Raw genomic sequence first — 7,115 nt, forward strand, 5'->3', positions numbered from 1 at the left:
TAGGATGAAGGATGCTAAGTGTTGGTATTAAGCTACTTTTCAGCAGAAATTGTATATTTTGTATGAAATGAATGTTTTTTTTTTTGTTCAACTGATACACAATACACAATCAACAGGCAATACACAATCAACAGGCAATACACAATCTGTTCCTTGAACTGCTTTTTCAAATAAACATGTCACACAAGTCACACAACATACATGTATACACACTGGCCTCTAAAATCACTGCAAAGGATCTCATTTGTGTTAAAGAGAGCACACTGTAGCACAAAAGTGAATAAAAAAAACACAAAGGACGTAAACGTGTTTTTATCCCATATGTATGCAGTGCGCGTCTTTCGAAATATTAACTTGAATCCATTTAAACAATTTCTACAAGTTCACAAGTTGTGGCTATCCCTTTTGTCTCGTTGATCAGAAATAAATTAGTCATAAACTAAACTTAACCGAGTGACTGAAAAAATTAAATCATGTGAAATACCCCTAATTTCAGAAACCTCTTTCCTGTTACTGGCATTTGCCGTCCAGATTCAAACTAGATTTATGTGATAAGATCTAATAATTGAGCAGATACACCTGCTTGCAGAAAAAAAACAGTAAATGAAATACCAAAATTAAAAATGAATGGGACCAGTATTTTGTGTTTCATAAATTAAGTGTTAAAATCAAAAAAGTTTTTGTCAAACATTACTTCATTATCATCTGGAAATAAGAAAGTTAAATGTTTAAGGTAACTAAGGGGCATAACTCTTGAACGGTTATTCTCAAAACCATCAAAATGGACCTTGAACAGTTTTTCAATGATCCATGATATTATGTACAATTTCAAAGGATTGGGTCAAGTGGTACTATTATAATTATCATTCAGATATCAAAGAAATAACATTTTCAAAGGCAAGCCACAAATCTTGAACAGTAATTGTGAATAAAATCATAATCTAACTTGACCTGTACTTCTATGGTCCATGACATTCTCAAATAAATTTCATTAACGAGTCTATTCATATAATATTACTATAACTTCTATCCCTTAAATATTTAGGCTTAAACAAAACTAACAATGCAATATATTCATGTAGCTGATAACCCAGACAGCTCTTCTGGACACCAGATTTTAATGATTTTTAAAACAATATCCATGTATACAAATTGTAAGCATATATACATAAAAGATAATCATAAAAATCATAATTGATGAAATGCTTTTATGCTGTATTTGTTAAATACCAAATAATGACAAAATCTCTATCATCAACAATCTCCCTGCCAGGAACAACCATGACAACCGACTAAAAGGAGTGAACTTGGTCAAACTTCTATAAAAACTGAATTTGTAGTGGGAAATTAATGTTGGAAACCTGAGTCCAAAACCTAATGCTCTGAAGACCGTCTCAGAAAGTATACTTTAGACAGTATAAAAAAATGTATAATTATTCAGAACAAAACAATTGATAAAAATATAAATTATATCAAACTCAGCTAAAAAATAAAAGAAGAATGTGTCTGAGGACACGATGCCCTTGCTCAAGCTTTGCAATTTTAAAAATTGTAAAAAGGAGCATAACTCTAGAAAAGTAAGTGACTCACTGCCCAAATTTGCAACTTTCCAACTGATAAAGGGGCATTACTCTTAAAAGTTAGTGCGGAAACAAAAATGGGACAAAAGGAACAACAAAAGGACAGAAGGACATCAAGGGTAACACTGAATGCCTCCTTTCCCTATGGCAGGGGCATAAAAAAACGAAAAAATTCGGAAAAGATATATATTTAACAACGGTGAGAGACAAAATATACATTTCATTTTTTCTTTTATTTTAAGATTCTCCATTCTTAACTTCTGGAAGTGTTTTGACTAGACATGGACAATTATTAATATATCTAAAAGAGTAGGTCTTCAAATAAAAGTGGTCCATTTCAATTAATTTTCAAAGTACCAATTAAATCTAGCCATAGGGGAAAAAAATAATGAATACAATCTGAACTATGAACTCAAAACAAAACGGTACATACCAATAAACTGTTAACACAGAGATATATCTCGCCTATTTGTTATTTTGATAATGCAAATGTTGAAATTAAAATAATAATACTTTTACATGTAAGTTATGCAAATATTCAAAGTCAATGAACCATGACTAAAGGTACAGGGCTAAACAATCTACATGGAAATGAGATGTGCCAATGCTAATACAACTGCATACCAAATACCATTGACTTTTCAAAAGTCATTCCCTTTAAAGAAAACTAAACACAAACATTAACTTGTAAACTAAGCAAAAGTTTCAAAGTAAACAGACCATGACTGAAGGGGTGGGGCCAAATAATCTTCATGGAAATGAGATATGCCAATGCTTATACAACTGCATACCAAATATCATTGACCTACCACTAGTGGTTTCCCATAAACTGACCTAATCACAAACTAATACATGAAAACTAAGCAAAGTTTCAAAGTCAATAAACCATGACTGAGGGGGCAGGGCCAAATAATCTCCATGGTAATGAGATGTGCCAATGCTAATTCAACTGCATACCAAATATCATTGACCTACCACTAGTGGTTCACCATAACCTAGACCTAATCACAAACTAATACATTGTTGATGACGCCGCCGCCGCCGACACCGGAAACAGCATACCTATGTCTCGCTTTTTGACTCTGTCAAGGCGAGACAAAAACCAGTTCAGTATCAATATGCATGACAAAAAAATTGTCAAGAATGGACATGAGTAGAGCTACCTGAATATATCCTTTGGTTTTAATGGTAAAAAGAGAGATTTTAAAATTCAAAATAAGTTATCTATAACTTACAATCTTGTTGAAAATGGAGAATCTTTACACTTTTTTTTTTGTTTGTAAAAAATTATAAACATTTTCTCACACATACACAAAAATTGTCTGATTTACATTCTTTACTGGTACAGTCATCCAATCATTTTCATGCAGCCACAGTTAAAGTTACCTGCAAAAGAAATATTCATTCTTAAACATATCTGTCAAAACTATGTGAAAATAATTGAAACAATATTTAATGCAAAAGATAAAATTAACTGGACATTACAATTTTGATGCATATAACATTTCTTTACCTAGCTTTAAAGTGACTTGTGGACATAACTTTTAGACTACCAGTCTTTGTTGGCAAAAAAAGATGAAAAACAAGTCGTTTGTTGTTGTCTATCATATTTTTTTTTGTTTATTGTTTTATCCTATATCAAGTCATTGGTTTTCTCATATGAATTATTTCACATTTTGCCATGTTGGGGCCTTATATAGCTAACGATACAGAATAGGTTTTGCTCATTGTTGAAGACCATAAAATGGCATTCTATAGTTGCTAACATCCTTGTCATGCGGTTTCTGGTTGATTAATGTCTCATTGGCAATCATACTACATTTCTTAATTTCTATATAGTGGGATTAATTTAGATTAAAAAAAACAGAGAGAAGATATCCAAAATTCAAATCTTTGACTTACCTTATTTGTATCTTGATACCCCCTTCCAAATTATACATACACTTATAACATGAAAAATTCTAGCAACATGCTCTAAGTTGAATAGTTCATAAATCTATGTACTGATTCTTACCATAAAAGTCAGCTCCAATGGCCATTCCCAACCTCAATCATAACGGACAAGCTGTGATGTTAACCTGAAATATAAAATGCCTCATCATCAAAAATTGTTTAAACTGATCATTGTTGGTATACTTATATATATTTAATATAAATACTGGTAGTCTATAAATGTTTAATAGATGTTGAGAACATGTGGATTAGACAGCTATCCAGCAACCCAACAAACTTTTATGTATTTACATCAGATCCTAAAATTAACTTATATACTGGTACTGATAAATGAGAGAGTAGACCTGACCAACTCCTAAAAGCCTAGAGAGAATTTTCCAAAGAAATTTTATAATACATTTGGTTTTTTTTTTCTCTTCAAAACTGGAATAACATTCTAGTACTTACCTTCCTTTTAGATGTATTAGACCCCAAAGTCTTATTCCCAACACCATGAAAAACATGTCACAGAAAGAACCTAAAAAGGAATTAAAATGGATACATTATTATATATTTTATAAATCTATTTCTGTCAACATAAACATTTACTAAATATTGTTTTGATTTCTTACTACATGTTCACAATAGTATAACATCAACACCTAAGTTTGTAAAATTAATATAAAGATGGAAAAAAAAGGAAGTCAAAAATAGAAAAATGATTTGAATTTCAACTGCATTAAAATCTGCATATTTTACAGAGTTATCTCCCATTGAATTAACAAATCTTGGTGTTTATAGAATTTGTCTCCCCTTGGAAGTTCTATTCCAATCTCAGGATTTACTATTGCTATTTTAATACAAAATCTTGGTAATATACTTGGTACATGTATCTTTAAATATTAAACTGGTAAAATAATTCTCGGTCGGATAGCTAGATGTTTTCACAACTTTTAGTTTTCAGTTTTCTGACTTGGAAAATATGTTCTCACCCTTCACATGGCTACTAGCTGTTAGAAAAACATAATAATGTCTAATACAGTTATTTTTTTAATTATTTTTTTTTTAATTATCCTGATAAGAATTCAACTGGCCAATGTACATGTAATGGTGTATAATATCATACCATTAGTCTTTGAAGGTATTTAAGTTGATTTCTTCTGTGTGTTTTTCCCCATTGAAATCAATAGTCAATACCATATTTTATTTCTTTCAGACAAACAATTGCACATATAGGACATATAAAGACCATCAGAAATAATACATACAGTATTGTTAACTATATATCTCCGTATGAACTCTGTAATGGAAACAAATAATAAAGATTAGTGATGTTTGAAAAATTGTTGTCACTTCTCTCATAATAGCTTACAGTAGATTTAGCTTCATCTGTGATAAAAATAAAACATAAAGAGTATAGAGTATATAGTATAGAGTTACAGAAATCTGTATGCCACTCTCCCTGGTCTGTTAGCCATATTCAAGGTCGACTACTGAAACATCCTCTCTAAGCTGAATCAGCAAAAATACAAAATTACGAATTAAACATTTGTGAGTGAACTCTGAAATGAAATATAAATATATATACAACCATACACATGCAAATATATAAAATGAAATAGATCAACCAACCTTACTATTAGCTGCGGACCCGTAGCTCTTAGGTCCTTATGATATTTATTGAACATAGATGGTCCTCAAATAGTCAAAAAATATCATAAAGACCTAAGAGCTACGGTTCCTCTGCTACCTAGTACCATCAATTCTTTCAAGTAACCTACATAAAAAATAAATATATATACAACCATACACATGAAAATATATAAAATGAAATAGATCAATTAACCTTACTATTTATAGCTGCTAAACCATAGCTCTTAGGTCCTTATGATATTTATTCAACATGGATGGTCCTTAAATAGTAAAAAAATATCATAAAGATCTAAGAGCTACAGTTCTGCAGCTACCTTACCATCAATTCTTTGAAGTAACCTATATAAAAAACAAATATATATACAACCATACACATGAAAATATATAAAATGAAATAGATCAACCAACCTTACTATTTATAGCTGCGGAACCATAGCTCTTAGGTCCTTATGGTATTTATTCAACATAGATGGTCCTCAAACAGTCAAAAAATATCATAAAGACCAAAGAGCTACAGTTCCGCATCTACCTTACCATCAATTCTTTGAAGTAACCTATATAAAAAATAAATATATATACAACCATACACATGAAAATATATAAAATGAAATAGTTCAACCAACCTTACTATTTAAGCTGCAAACTGTAGCTCTTAGGTCCTTATAACATTTATTGAACATAGATGGTATGAAATAGTAAAAAATTATCATAAAGACCTAAGAGCTACGGTTCTGCAGCTACCTTACCATCAATTCTTTGAAGTAACCTATATAAAAAATAAATATATATACAACCATACACATGAAAATATATAAAATGAAATAGATCAACCAACCTTACTATTTAAAGCTGCGGAACCATAGGTCTTAGGTCCTTATGATATTTATTCAACATAGATGGTCCTCAAATAGTCAAAAAATATCATAAAGACCTAAGAGCAACGGTTCCGCAGCTACTTTACCATCAATTCTTTGAAGTAACCTATATAAAAAATAAATATATATACAACCATACACATGAAAATATATAAAATGAAAATAGATCAACCAACCTTACTATTTATGCTGCAAACTGTAGCTCTTAGGTCCTTATGATATTTATTCAACATAGATGGTCCTAAAATAGTCAAAAAATATCATAAAGACCTGAGTGCTACAGTTCTGCAGCTACCTTACCATCAATTCTTTGAAGTAACCTATATAAAAAATAAATATATATACAACCATACACATGAAAATATATAAAATGAAATAGATCAACCAACCTTACTATTTATGCTGCAAACTGTAGCTCTTAGGTCCTTATGATATTTATTGAACATAGATGGTCCTAAAATAGTCAAAAAATATCATAAAGACCTAAGTGCTACGGTTCTGCAGCTACCTTACCATCAATTCTTCGAAGTAACCTATATAAAAAATAAATATACAACCATACACATGAAAATATATAAAATGAAATAGATCAACCAACCTTACTATTTATAGCTGCGTAACCATAGGTCTTAGGTCCTTATGATATTTATGGAACATAGATGGTCCTCAAATAGTCAAAAAATATCATAAAGACCTAAGAGCTACGGTTCTGCAGCTACCTTACCATCAATTCTTTGAAGTAACCTATATAAAAAATAAATATACATACAACCATACAGATGAAAACATATAAAATGAAATAGATCAATCAACCTTACTATTTATGCAGCAAACTGTAGCTCTTAGGTCCTTATGATATTTATTGAACATAGATGGTCCTCATATAGTCAAAAAATATCATAAAGACCAAAGAGCTATGGTTCCGCAGCTACCTTACCATCAATTCTTTGAAGTAACCTATATAAAAAATAAATATACATACAACCATATACATGAAAATATATAAAATGAAATAGATCAACCAACCTTACTATTTATAGCTGTGGAACATAGCTCTTAGGTCCTTATGGTATTT

At 30.5% G+C, this 7,115-nt stretch overlaps 1 long non-coding RNA gene across 1 annotated transcript; it reads right to left on the reverse strand.

The window, feature by feature from the left end:
- Nucleotides 1–2,851: 2,851 nt before the first annotated feature.
- On the reverse strand, nt 2,852–4,507 carry LOC127736236 (uncharacterized). Its single transcript, XR_007998879.1, has 3 exons — nt 3,981–4,507; nt 3,595–3,658; nt 2,852–2,966 (listed from the first exon to the last, which is right to left on the reverse strand). It is a non-coding gene; the product is annotated as an uncharacterized LOC127736236 (long non-coding RNA).
- Nucleotides 4,508–7,115: the final 2,608 nt, after the last annotated feature.

This window comes from Mytilus californianus, unplaced genomic scaffold (assembly GCF_021869535.1).
Source record: "Mytilus californianus isolate M0D057914Y unplaced genomic scaffold, xbMytCali1.0.p SCAF_3, whole genome shotgun sequence".
Lineage (NCBI taxonomy): Eukaryota > Metazoa > Mollusca > Bivalvia > Mytilida > Mytilidae > Mytilus > Mytilus californianus.